At 43.7% G+C, this 13811-nt stretch overlaps 1 protein-coding gene across 9 annotated transcripts in view; it reads right to left on the reverse strand.

Moving 5' to 3' along the window:
- Positions 1 to 13811, reverse strand: part of LOC109437220 (uncharacterized) — a 235906-nt gene that overhangs the window by 204143 nt on the left and 17952 nt on the right. The gene's annotated exons all lie outside the window — the stretch shown is intronic.

Consider the following 13811-nt stretch of genomic DNA (forward strand, 5'->3'; position numbering starts at 1 on the left):
GTGGGCTCTCAACCACAAGGTTGCCAGTTCAATTCCTCGAGTCCCACAAGGGATGGTGGGCAGCGCCCCCTGCAACTAAAATTGAACATGGCACCTTGAGCTGAGCTGCCGCTGAGCTCCCGGATGGCTCAGTTGGTTGGAGCACATCCTCTCAACCACAAGGTTGCCGGTTCAACTCCCGCAAGGGATGGTGGGCTGTGCCCCCTGCAACTAGCAACGGCAACTGGACCTGGAGCTGAGCTGCGCCCTCCACAACTAAGACTGAAAGGACAACAACTTGAAGCTGAACAGCACCCTCCACAACTGAGATTGAAAGGACAACAACTTGACTTGGAAAAGTCCTGGAAGTACACACTCTTCCCCAATAAAGTCCTGTTCCCCTTCCCCAATAAAATTAAAAAATAAAAAAAAAAGAAAGAAAGGCTTTGTATGGAATATTTTAAAAAATAAAATAAAATACAATAAAAATAAAAGAAACTTAAAAAAAAGAACAACAACATAGCTGGATATCGAGTCCTGAGCACAGGTGAGGGGTCAGGGTTAGAGATAAAATTTGGTAGACATCAGTATTTGGGTGGTAGACATTGGCCATGGGAGTGACAAGATCATATAGGGAGACATTACAGAGAATTAATTGAGCCCAGGCCTCGAATCTGAGGTGGTCCAATATTCAGAGTTTTGGGGAAGCAAAGGAGATTAAAAAGCAGCCAGCAAGGAAAGAGGAAAGCCAGGGGTCTATGGAGCCAGAGGAAGGAAAGTTTTGAAAAGAGTGATCAACTAGGTCAACTGCTATTAAAATGTCTAGTAAGATAAGGACCAAATTGTTGTGACTATGGTAGCTAGTCTCTAAAGATGGCCCCTAAATAAACTATGCCTCTTTGTGATCCTACCCCTTTGAATCTGGCATGGCTGTCTGTCTAGCTTATGACCAATAACAAATGGTAGAAGTCATGCTGCATGACTTTCAAGGCCAGGTCATAAGAAGCCTTGTAGCTTCCCCCTTGTTCTTCAGGAATGCTCACTCCTGGGACACACCCTCTTAGAATGGCAGCTCTGAGCTGCCATTCTGGGAGCCCAAGTCACACTGTGACCATGTGTAGGCACTCCAGTCATCAGTCCCAGCTAAGCTCTCAGCCAACAGTCACTATCAGTAACTGCCAGCTGTATCAGTGCACCATCGTGGAAGTCCAACTCAGTTGAGCCCTCAGATGACTCCAAGCCCAGCTGCTGCTGACTGCAACCTCATGAGAAAGAAACCCCAGCTGAACCCATCAACCATAGGAGCATAAGATACATATTAATAAGTTGTTTAAAGCCACTACATTTTGGAGTAGTCTGTGATGCAGCAATAGAATAGTAACTTTAATAAAGAGCCATTTGATGGAGTAGCTGTAGCAGAAGCCAGATTGGAACGGGTGAGTGAGAGTGAATGGGAGAGTACATACTTCTTTTTCAGGAAGTTTAGCAGTGACTAGCGTGGGAGGTGGGTTTAAGGAGTGTGTGCTTATTTTTCAGATGGGAGATACCAGAACATGGTTGTATGCTGGTGGTGATTATTCCTGGAGTCAGGGAAAGATTGATGAAGAAGAGGGAGAAAAACATGAAGAAGCTAAGTCTTTGGGGAGTCAAAAAGGGAGGGATCTAGAGATAAGAATAAAGTCAAAGAAGATAAGTATGGGAGTGGGGAGGTTTCTGAACCTGAAGATGGGAATTTCAGGTGTTTCTACACAAGTAGCAAAGTCATCAGCTGAATGAGAGGGTGAGGAGATGGAGGGAAGATAGGAGAGGTTTGAAAAAAGTAGATAATCTAAAATAGTCATATCAAAAAGTGGGAGTGGTTGGGCCGGCCCGATGGCTCAGGCGGTTAGAGCTCCACGCTCCTAACTCGGAAGGCTGCCGGTTCGATTCCCACATGGGCCAGTGGGCTCTCAACCAGAAGGTTGCCGGTTCAACTCCTCGAGTCCTGCAAGGGATGGTGGGCTCCGCCCCCTGAAACTAAGATTGAACACAGCAAGTTGAGCTGAGCTGCCTCCCGGATGGCTCAGTTGGTTGGAGTGCGTCCTCTCAACCACAAGGTTGCCAGTTCGACTCCCACACGGAATGGTGGGCTACGCCCCCTGCAACTAGCAACAGCAACTGGACGTGGAGCTGAGCTGCGCCCTCCACAACTAAGACTGAAAGGACAATAACTTGAAGCTGAACGGCACCCTCCACAACTAAGATCGAAAGGACAACAACTTGACTTGGAAAAAGGCCTGGAAGTACACACTGTTCCCCAGTAAAGTCCTGTTCCCCTTCCCCAATAAAATCTTTAAAAAAAAAAAAAAAAAAAAAGTGGGAGTGGTAGCCAAATTCTAAAAATAGCCTCCCAAACAGCCCCTAATCCCTGGAATCTGAGAATGACATGAGATGTCACCCCCAGGATTGGGTTATGTTATCTGGCACAGTTGATCTTAAAAGAGGGAGATTATTCAGGCAGGCCTAATCTAATCACATGAACCCTTACAAGCAGAGAACTTTCTCCAGCTAGCAGCAGAAGAGGAAGACAGAGTGGAAGACAGAAAGCTTGAAAGCACAAGGGTGATTCCACATGCCACTGCTGTCCACATGACAAGAAATGTGGGCAGCCACTAGGAGCAGAGAGCAGACCCCAGCTGAAAGCCAGCAAAAAAGCAGGGACCTCATACCTACAGCCATAAGGAACTGGATTCTGCCAATAACCTAAATAAACTTGGAAGTGGACTCTTGCCCTGAGCCTCCAGACAAGAGCCAGCCTGGACAGCATCTTGATTTTCGGCCTTGTGAGACCCTGACTGGAGAACAGCTGATCCCAACAGGACTTCTAACCTGTGGACTGTGAGATAATAAAATAGGTGTTGTTTTGAGCCACTAAGTTTCTGGGCATGTGTTATAAAGTAACAGAAAACTAATATGGTGGGAAAATAAGCGTACCAGGGAAACAGCAGAAATGCAGGGCTGTGTTGAGTGTGTCCCATCGGAGGTCTGTGGCCATGAACATAAACGACCAAATTGGGTGAGCTTCTCCAGTGTTCTTCACCTGCATGGGTACAGGCATAGGGAAGTAGAGAAGATGGCCTCAGTGAAGGTCCAGGTTTTTCTAGGCAAGAGCAGCAGAGGGAATCAGGGGCAAAGGAATTGAGGAAGTTAGAAAAGGGGTAATTAAAATGGTACATTTTAGAGTCTAAACTGGTAAAAGAGGTGAAGATGTCAGTGGTGGACAGATTACACCTAGTGAGAAAGTGGAGGTAAAGAGGTTCAAAAGGTGACATGCCAGAGGGTTGGAAGGATTGTCCTGGCTATTGAAATCATCAAGAATGATAATGGGTGGAAAGGAAGACACTGAGCCAGGAGTCGGGGTGAGACAAAGTGACTTGGAGCCAGCAGACAACAGCAACAAGGAAGGGGGTGGGGGGAATATAACCAGATGCTAGGAGATTCAGCAGGGGTGCTTGAAGGATGGAGGAAGAAAGCAAGGACACTTACACCATCTGTTATGGGTTGAATTGAAGCACCCCAAAGAGATACATTCAAGTCCTATGTCCTGCTACCTATGTATGAATATAAACTTAGTTGGAAATAGGGTCTTTGCAGATGAATCAAGTTAAGACGAAGTCATCCTACATTAAGGTAGTCCTTAATCCAAAAACTGAGACAAGGGAAATTTGGACACAGAGAAACAGGAGACACTGAGGGAAGATGGCCACGTGAAGGAGACAGAGATTGGAGTGATGTTTGCACAAGCCAAGGAACACCTGGGGCTACCAGAAGCTGGAAGAGGCCAGGAAGGGTCCTCCCCTCCCCCTAGGGCCTTCAAAGGGAGTATGGCTCTGCTGACACCTTCATTTGGAACTTCTGGCCTCCAGGGCTGTAAGAAAAGAAATTCTGTTGTTTTAAGCCAACCAAGTTGTGGAAATTTGTTCCAGCAGCCCTAGGAAACCAAAACCCCACCTCCTGTTCCTGTGGTGTGTAAAAGTAAGAATAAAAGCAGACTCTGCTTAAAGGGGCTTCAGGGGAAACGGTTTCCTCAGAGGACAGTGAGTTTGAGTTTCATTTGAGGCAGGAGCTCAAGAGAACCTTAGCAGGAGAGGCTGAGGACAAAGCAGAGCTTGCCCATTCCAGAGCAGTGTTGGGACACAAGAGAACCAGTTTGGGGCAGGGAGGAGAGTTGGCTCAGGCAAAGAGACATGGTGATCATGGATTAGCTAGACTCTCTAGACTTCTGGGGACTGAGATGGACAGGGAGGACCAGAATGACATACTCACTGATGGGACAGTGGATAATCAGTTTACACTATAGCCCTGAGGCTCGATCCACTCACCTGGGCTCCTGGTGTGGTCAGCTGTGGAGGGGCCCGCTCTTGGGCAGCCTAAACCCTGGCACAGTCAGGACACTGTCCCTCCTGCTGCATCTTGCTGTAAGGCCTTCTGGGCATCTCCACCCCTCACAGAGGGTGACAGACTCCTGGAGCCTATGTCTCTGATGACAATAGCCATCATCATAGCTCTGGGCTCAGGCTTCAGGGTTTTACAGCTTTACAGTTTCCTGCCATCTAGACCTGAGCTGTTCAATATGGTAGCCACTAGCCACATGTGGCTATTTTGATTTAAACTTAAATAAATTTCCTTTAAATAAATTAAAATTTCAGGGCCGGCCTGGTGGCTCAGGCGGTTAGAGCTCCGTGCTCCTAACTCCGAAGGCTGCCGGTTCGATTCCCACATGGGCCAGTGGGCTCTCAACCACAAGGTTGCCAGTTCAATTCCCCAAGTCCCGCAAGGGATGGTGGGCTCTGCCCCCTGCAACTAAGATTGAACACGGCACCTTGAGCTGAGCTGCCGCTGAGCTCCCGGATGGCTCAGTTGGTTGGAGCGCGTCCTCTCAACCACAAGGTTGCCGGTTCGACTCCCGCAAGGGATGGTGGGCTGTGCCCCCTGCAACTAGCAACGGCAACTGGACCTGGAGCTGAGCTGCGCCCTCCACAACTAAGACTGAAAGGACAACAACTTGAAGCTGAACAGAACCTCCACAACTAAGATTGAAAGGACAACAACTTGACTTGGAGAAAAGTCCTGAAAGTGCACACTGTTCCCCAATAAAGTCCTGTTCCCCTTCCCCAATAAAATCTTTAAAAAAAAAAAAAAAAAAAAAATTTCAGTTCCTCAGTCATACCAGTCACATTTCAAGGGCTCACATGACTAGTGTTTGACAAACTGGACAGAGCAGAAATCATTTCCATTCTCTCAAAACCTCCTATTAGGCAGAGCTGGGTTAGACCATGAACAAGAACCATGGTTGTTTGAACCACTGTCCTTATAAAGCAGAGCTGCTGAACAGCAGCAGCTAAACTTAAGGAGAGGCACAAGAGGGCCCTATAGGTGCTCCTCTCAGCCCTGCTCACTGAGGCCAGGTAAGCTCTCCTGCAGCTTCAGCAATGCTCTGAGGTTACCAATACCTCAGAGCCCAGAATACAGTGTCATGAGGCCGAGAGAGGGGCAAGTCTCCTTACCAGTAGCCTAAGGCGCACCACCCTTATTCTTTATTTCCTGCCTCAGCGCATCTGACAGTGAAAATCCACTTCCTGCAGAAGAACACAGACACATCCCCATCCACCAGGTTATCATGTGCCTCTAACCAACAAACCACTCATATACTCATGACACATGCCAACGGAGCACATTCAAAAATGTCCATCTTAGCCAGCTATGTGAGACATAAATAAGCCTGCAGGACGTCTACAGCCCACCCAGTTCCCCCTTACCTTCTGTCACCTCCTGTCCTTGTGAGTCCCCTTTGTCTTGAGCTTCAGCTCCTATAAAGCTTGAGTGCTCTGCATAGAGCGCTCAAAACTCAGGGCAAAGAAATGCCTTTCTCCCCATTGCCTTCTAAAAAGCAAGAAGGTGAGAAAATAATTCCCATTCCACCAGATTTAACATTCCTCTCAGCTCATTGGTGAATACTTGCTTTACATTTAGGAAACTACAAGCCCTTTTTAGTGATTACCCCCCCAAAAAAAGAATCTATCAGCCCCAAGGAGAACAGAACTCTCTACCTCTCTAGCAACTGAAAACTGCTTGCAACTTCTAAATGACAGTTTTTCCTGCTTTTCTTTACCAAGGTGTCAAAAATCATAGGATCCAATCTCAGACTCCCCAAAACTGGCTTGGAAACTATGACGCGACCAGTGGGGACCACAGCAGCTGGAAGTCCTAAAGCCATGAAGGCTTTGGGTGTTTGGAGAAAGAACTTAGCATGAGGAGAAGCCCTACCTATTTATCATCTGCACCAAAACAAATTAGATTTACCACTCTCTTGTTGAAAATCCTAAAAAAAGGTGAAATCATCCAACAGTAATAAGTGGAAATTATAATATACACATTATTGCTAACTTAAGATCTGAGTAAATTGTGTCAACTCTAATTGAAAAATTAAAAAGGGGGTGGGAAGGGTGAAGGGGAGTAAGAGGTTCAAATTTCCAGATATAAAACAAATAAGTCAGGGGGATGTAATATACAGTATAGGGAATATAGTCAATAATATTGTGATAGCGTGGTACAGTGACAGATGGTTGCTGACTTTTCATGGTGATCTCTTCCTTAGCTATATAAATATTGAACAACCACGGTGTATACCTAAAACTAATATAATATTGTATGTTAGCAATATTTTAATAAAAATAAGTAAAAAAGATCTGTAAATTGCTATTGATATTTCCTTTATTGTGCTAAATTTTAGTGTTTGATGTTGGTGAAGATAAAAAATTTATCAGGCATTTCAAAGGTCACTCCGTCTTCCTAATCTTATGTTTCATCAAGAGTCTTCCTACTGCAAAACTTCCTACTGTTTCAGCAACTTGAGTCTCAGGGTTGGGAAGAGAATATTGCCAAACAAGGAGAAATATAAAAGACTAGAACTCAAAAAAAGACAGAAGCAATGGAGATGGAGAGAAAGGGAACTCAGAGAAACAAAAGAGACAGAATCGGGGCGGCTGGATGGCTCAGTTGATTAGAGCGCGAGCTCTGAACAACAGGGTTGCCGGTTCGATTTCCACATGGGCCAGTGAGCTGCGCCCTCCACAACTAGACTGAAGACAACGAGCTGCTGCTGAGCTGTCAGTGCGGCCGCTGGATGGCTCAGTTGGTTAGAGCACAAGCTCTCAACAACAAGGTTGCCGGTTCAACAAGGTTGCTAAGATTGAAAACGGTGACTGGACTTGGAGCTGAGCTGTGGTCTCCACAACTAGATTGAAGGACAACAACTTGGAGCTGATGGGCCCTGGAGAAACACATTGTTCCCCAATATTCTCCAATAAAATTTATTTTTAAAAAGAGAGAGAGACAGAATCAATAAGATACAGTACCTCCTAGATATACAGAATATGGTGAGATTAGATTTTTAAATATGATTTTGGTTTGCTTCCCTTTCTCCCCCTAGACCCGCTTTAAGCAACCAGGCTTTTGTGCTTATGCCACACAGAGAGTATAAGACAGCGAACACCAGGGGGAAAAATGGGAAACCACATCTAGTGTTTGATTTTCAATTGCCTAGGCCCTTAATAAAACAGAAAAGATTTGCAGCTTGGACAAAAGATGTGGGGAAAATATCTTGGGTAAAGCGAAGCCTGCCATTGGCATTACCAATAGCACCACCAGCACACAAGAGCCAGAGGGAAAACAATAAGAGCATAGAGGTTGGTAGGTTCTGTCTTCAGGGAACTGAGTATAGAGAGACAGTAAAACCCCAAATAGGTTTTCACTATCTGATAGCTGTGGGGCCCTGCTCCTCCATCCTAAATAGAGCCTCAGGAAGGAGACAAGGCCCCAGAAGGAGAAAATGACTGCACAGTGTAGCCTATTTTGGAGGCAGCTAGAACTTTGGGCAGCATCACACTTTCTCATGCTACTACTAGGGCAAAACAGCAGAATGAGTGCATGTTTCCAAGAGTGGCCTAGAGGTAGCAGAAAGACACCAGACCTAAAGAGACTGTGCAAGAAGGAATCAGGCAGCAGACATCTCCGCGGACACTTGGGTGGTCATTTAATAGCAAAGGCCGCTTCCTCCAGTGCTTTGGCAAATATACAGAGGGTGCCAAAAAAATGTATACACATTTTAAGAAAGGAAAAAACTGTATTAAAATTGTAATATTCAATATATACCGAGAACCAAAGATGAATACAAGTTGTGTGTATACGTTTTTTGGCACCCCTGGTATATAAGATAATCCCTAAGGAGGAGTGATCTCATCAACTGACTGAAGCTAAGTGTCCAGACTCTAGAAGAATAGGGGCTGGCAGCAAACAGAAATAGAAGTATATTACAGAAAAACAAGGTTATGTTTCTTGCATATCTGAGTTTGTAGACTAAGATAATACCTCCATTCCCAGACAAGCAAAAGCTAAAATTTATCACCACCAAACCAGTATTACAAGAAATGTTAAAGGGACTCCTTTAAGAATGAGGGAAAAAAGATCATAAATATAAATAATAAAATGGAAACAACTACATACCTATCAGTAATCACTTTAAATATAAATAAGCACTTAGCTGATGGATGAGTAGTGGATCAGAGTTATGTATGCAGCATATGCCAGGCATTGCTGTAAGTTTCTCATGCATATTATTAACTCATTTAATCCTCAAATCAACTCTACCACGTAGATACTACTATTAACCCCATTTTTTTAACATACGAAGAAACACATATAAATGTTCCAGGCCTCACAGCTAGGAACCAAAGGAATCAGATAATATCTTAGGAAATCTACAGTCTGCACATACAGTCGTCCCCCCTTATCTACCGGGGATACATTCCAAAAATGGATGCCTGAACCCACGGATAGTACTGAGCCCTATATACGAGGTCTGACAATTAGATTCGCGAACTTGCCACTGTGTGCTTACATTGGCAGCACTGTACAAACAGCTGTGTAAGGTATATCAGTGTCTTACAGGTGTGTTCGTATCAATGTGTGGTGGAGTCTTGCTGAGTGGCGTTCGTTATTGTTGTTGCGTGTTTTCGTGTGCCATCGCGAGAATATCTGAGCTTGAATTAGAGGAACGAACAAACATTAAATTTCTTGTTAAACTTGGCAAGAGTGGAAGTAAAATCAGGTACATGTTAGTCCAAGTTTATGGAGATAATGCCATGAAGAAAACGGCAGTGTACAAATAAACTAAACGTTTGTCTGAGGGGCAAGAATGCATCACTGATGAAGAGAGGTCAGGGCGGCCAGTAATAAGCATGACTGATGAAAACATTACAAAAGTTCGTCAAATTGTGCGTCAAAATCGTCAGCTGACTGTGAGAAGCACAGCAGACCAAGTAAACATCGATAGAGAAAAGTAGGAAAACCTTAACTGAAAATCTTGGCATGAGAAAGGTATGTGCAAAAATGGTCCCGAAGGAGCTCACTGATGAACAAAAGCAAAGGAGAGTCGAAGTTAACCAAGACCTTTCGGAGAGGCAAGACAATGTTTTGGACCATGTTATCACTGGTGATGAAACATGGGTGTACCAACACGACCCTGAAACAAAGCATCAAAGTGCACAATGTAAGTCAGCCAATTCCCCACGACCAAAAAAGTTCCGTCAGTCCAAATCAAGAGTCAAAACGATGTTGCTAACGCTTTTTTGATATCAGAGGGATTATTCATTATGAATTTGTGCCAACTGGAAAAACAGTTAACCAAGTTTACTATTTGGAAATGCTGAAAAGGCTGCATGAAAAAGTTAGACGAAAACGACCTGAACTTTTCACTAATTCATGGCTCTTGCATCACGACAATGCACCAGCTCACACGGCACTGTCTGTTAGGGAGTTTTTAGCCAGTAAATAAATAACTGTATTGGAACATCCTCCCTGCTCACCTGATCTGGCCCCCAATGACTTCTTTCTTTACCCGAAGATAAAGGAAATATTGAAAGGAAGACATTTTGATGACATTCAGGACATCAAGGGTAATACGACAACAGCTTTTATGGCCTTTCCAGAAAAAGAGTTCCAAAATTGCTTTGAAGGGTGGACTAGGTGCTGGCATTGGTGCATAACTTCCCAAGGGGAGTACTTCGAAGGTGACTGTAGTGATATTCAACAAAGAGGTATGTAGCACTTTTTAGGATGAGTTCACAAACCTAATTGTCAGACCTCGTACACTATGTTTTTTCCCTATACCTACCTATGATAAAGTTTAATTTCTAAATTAGGCACAGTAAGAGATTAACAAGTAATAATTATAACAATAGACTCTAATAAAAGTTATGTGAATGGCCATAGGGCCATTATTAAGTAAAATAAAGGTTACTTGAATACAAGCTCCGTGGTACTGCGACAGTTGATCTGATAACTGAGATGGCTACTAAGTGACTAACAAGCATGCAGCGTATACAACGGGGATACATCGGACAAAGAAACAATTCACATTCGGGGCCGGATGGAGTGGGATGGCACGAGATTTCATCATACCACTCAGAACAGCGGGCAATTTAATACTTATGAATTATTTATTTTTGGAATCTTCCATTTAATATTTTCGGACCACGGTTAACCATGGGTAACTGAAACCACAGGAAGTGAAACTGCAGATAAAGCGGACTACTGTGTAACAATCATCGTGCTATAAGCTACACTAGAAATAAAGAGGCTAAAGGAACACTAGAGGAAAAGGAGAATGAGAAGGAGCTGTCAAGAAGCATACCAGAAAAGCATTGTGTTATAAAACCTAAAGGAGGAAAGAACTTTAAAGAGGAAATAGTTGGAGGAGGGCAATTAACTGATTATAACTAAAAAGGCCTACTGGAGTTAGCAAGTAGGAGATCACAATGACGGGTAAGAAAAGTTTCCTGATGTCTGAGAGGTGGAAGGCGTGAGGATGATGCATAGACAGGGAGGTGTGGAAATACCGCATGCACAACTCTTACAAGAGAACTGTGAAGAGGAAAGAGCAAGAACCGAAGCTAAAGATTTTCATTTTGCAAAGAGGAAGAATTTGGAGACTATTATATGTCAAAGGGAATGTCAGTAGAAAATGAAAGTTTTAAAGCTACAAGACTGAACCTGTGATAGACAGTGACTGTGAACATGAGAACAAATGCTAAACAGACAACAGTTCAATACATGATTTCTAATGGCCCTTGAGGCTGCCTGACAACCCTACTATATTTCCACAATCCATTCTCTCTCCCATTCACCAGCGCAGTGGTTCTCAAAGGGCTGTTCCCAGGCCAGCTATTACACCATCACTTGGAAACTTGTTAGAAATGCAAGTTCTCAGGCCTACTCCAGATCTCCAGAATCTGAAAATCTGGGTGGGGCCTTAACAGACTCTGTAGGTAATTCTGATACCCAATCAAGTTTGAGAACCACTACCCTAGGTGGCTGGTTTATAACTCCTCTCTCTCTAAATTTCCAACACTTCCTCCTTTATCCTTGATTCACTCTCAGCTAACCTTGCTTCCTAACTCACTGAGAGAAAAGAGACCACCAGGAGAGAATCTCCACTAGCTTCTACCACATCCATTCACCTCCCTGCAAATATTTTGCCTTCTCTCTTCTTCCTTTGGATGAACTCTTTGTGCCCCTAACCAAGCCAGGCCCTCACTCTGTACTAGATCCCATCCCCTCCTACCTCATCAAGGACATTGCTCTCCTCTCTCTCCAGCATTATCAAATCTCACTCTCTATTGGCTCCTTCTCATCAGCTATACAAACATATAGTTATTTCTGCCATTTAAGAAATTTTTTTGACCTCACTTCTTTTAGCTCCCACCCAATCTGTACTTCCTTTACCACAAAACTCTAAAATTCTCTACACAGTACTATATCAATCCTTCTCCTCCCATTCTATCTTGAACCCACCAACAATCAAGATTTCACTCCCACACTGCACCAAAACTATTCTTGTCAAAGTCACCAACAACCTTCTAAATCAATTCTCAGACTCTTCTTATTTTACCTATATGCAGCATTTGACAAAATTGATATTTCTTTCTTCCTTGGTAAGTTTCCTTTTCTTGGTTTCCAGCATACCACTATCTCCTAGATTTGTTTTTTTGTTTCCCTACTTCACTGGCCATTCCTAAGTTTCTTTGCTGGTTCCTACTTATTTCTAAAGTCATTTAATGTTGAGGAGCTCCAGGATTCAGTCCTTGCACATCTTTTCTATTTATACTTGCTCCCTTGGTGATCTCTTCTAATCTCATGGCTTTAAATAACACCCATATGCTGATGACTCTCAATTTTATAACTCTGACCCAGACTTAGCCAAACGTGTACATCCAACCGCTTTCTTGACATCTTGACGTGCCTGACAGACATCTCAAACTTAATATGTATTAAACCAAGCTCGTGACCTCCCACCACCCCAAAACCTGCTCCTTCCACAGCCTACACCTTCTCAACGTTTAGGCGAAAAATCCCTCCCTTCCTCTCACAGTAGACCTTGTTGGCTGGATATTCGAAATACATTCAGAATCCAACCACTTCTCACCACCTCTCACTACACTAACCCAAGCCATCATCAGCTCTCACAGATGATTGCAGTAACCTCCTAAATGGTCTGCTTCTTCTCTGCCTCTCTTCAGATCTGTTCTCCATTCAGCAACTAAAAGGATTCTGTTTTAAAAAAAAAGTCAGATCCATGTCCCTCCTCTGCTCAAAATCAATCCCATCTGAGTAAAAGCCAAACTCGTCAAATTGGCCTTAGAGCCAATTTGAAGTCCCTCCCTTTTCTCTTTGACCTCATCTCCACTCTCTGGCTCTCTCTTTAATCCAACAACACTGACCTGGTTCTTCCACAAAAGTGGCAAATATGCTCCCACCTCAGGACCTTTGCATTTACTGCTCCCTCTGCCTAGAGCATCATCCCCCAAGATATCAAGATGAGTCATTCCTTCACCTCCTTCAGGTCATTGAAATGTCACTTTCTCACTGAGGCCATCTCTGACCATACTTTACACACTCCATATCCCCCTTCCTGATTTATTTGCCTCCATAGCTATTACTGTTATCTAACATACTATATATCCTACTTATTTGATTACTGTATTTCTGCCTCTACTAGAATGTGAGCTACTTGAAGGCAAGGATTTTGCCTGTTTTGTTCAATGTTGTATCCCCAAAACCTAGAAGAGCACCTGGCTCGTTCAATAGCCATATGTGGAATGTGACTGGATAAGGGTCCTAAGGAAACAAAGGGTTGAGATCCAGAAGGGATTTGTCTTGAACAAGAAGAGACATACCACTTCTTACCTTAAGTAGAGGTAAGAATGGATTCATATATGTTTGTAGGCAGAAATTTAAGTATTTGTCTCCTGATTGCCTATAATTTCTCTGCGAAATAGAAAACACGGAAGGACTTAAGGAGAACAGTAGTGGACAGAAATAATAGCAGTGGAGAATGGGAGAAGGAGCGAACGATTCCTCAGCACTCCTACAGATAGAGTAGAACCACTCTTAAGCAGCTGGACTTTCTCCGGGGAGTCGGGGTGGGGTGCGTTGTACTGGCTTTATTTTTCTAGGGTTGATGATCCAGATGAAATTGAAAACCTGGATTTGCCTTGACACCAAGCTACCTGGCTGTGTGTTTTTATTCACCTTCATGGGTAGAGGAGGGAAAGTTTACAAATAAAGAATGGGAATGCCAAAACTTCAAGTTCTGTCTCAGCTTTTTCTTAAAAGACCAAAGAGAATCCCTTCCACTGACTCAGTGCCTCCGTTTGTTTACCCACTGAGGAAGTCATCCCAATCAATGGTCTCCTGTTAGTAAAATGAGGAGTGTCTTTAAGAGTAGAGAAAAA

The sequence above is a fragment of the Rhinolophus sinicus genome, chromosome 14, assembly GCF_057876585.1.
Source record: "Rhinolophus sinicus isolate RSI-liver-muscle chromosome 14, RSI-T2T, whole genome shotgun sequence".
NCBI lineage: Eukaryota > Metazoa > Chordata > Mammalia > Chiroptera > Rhinolophidae > Rhinolophus > Rhinolophus sinicus.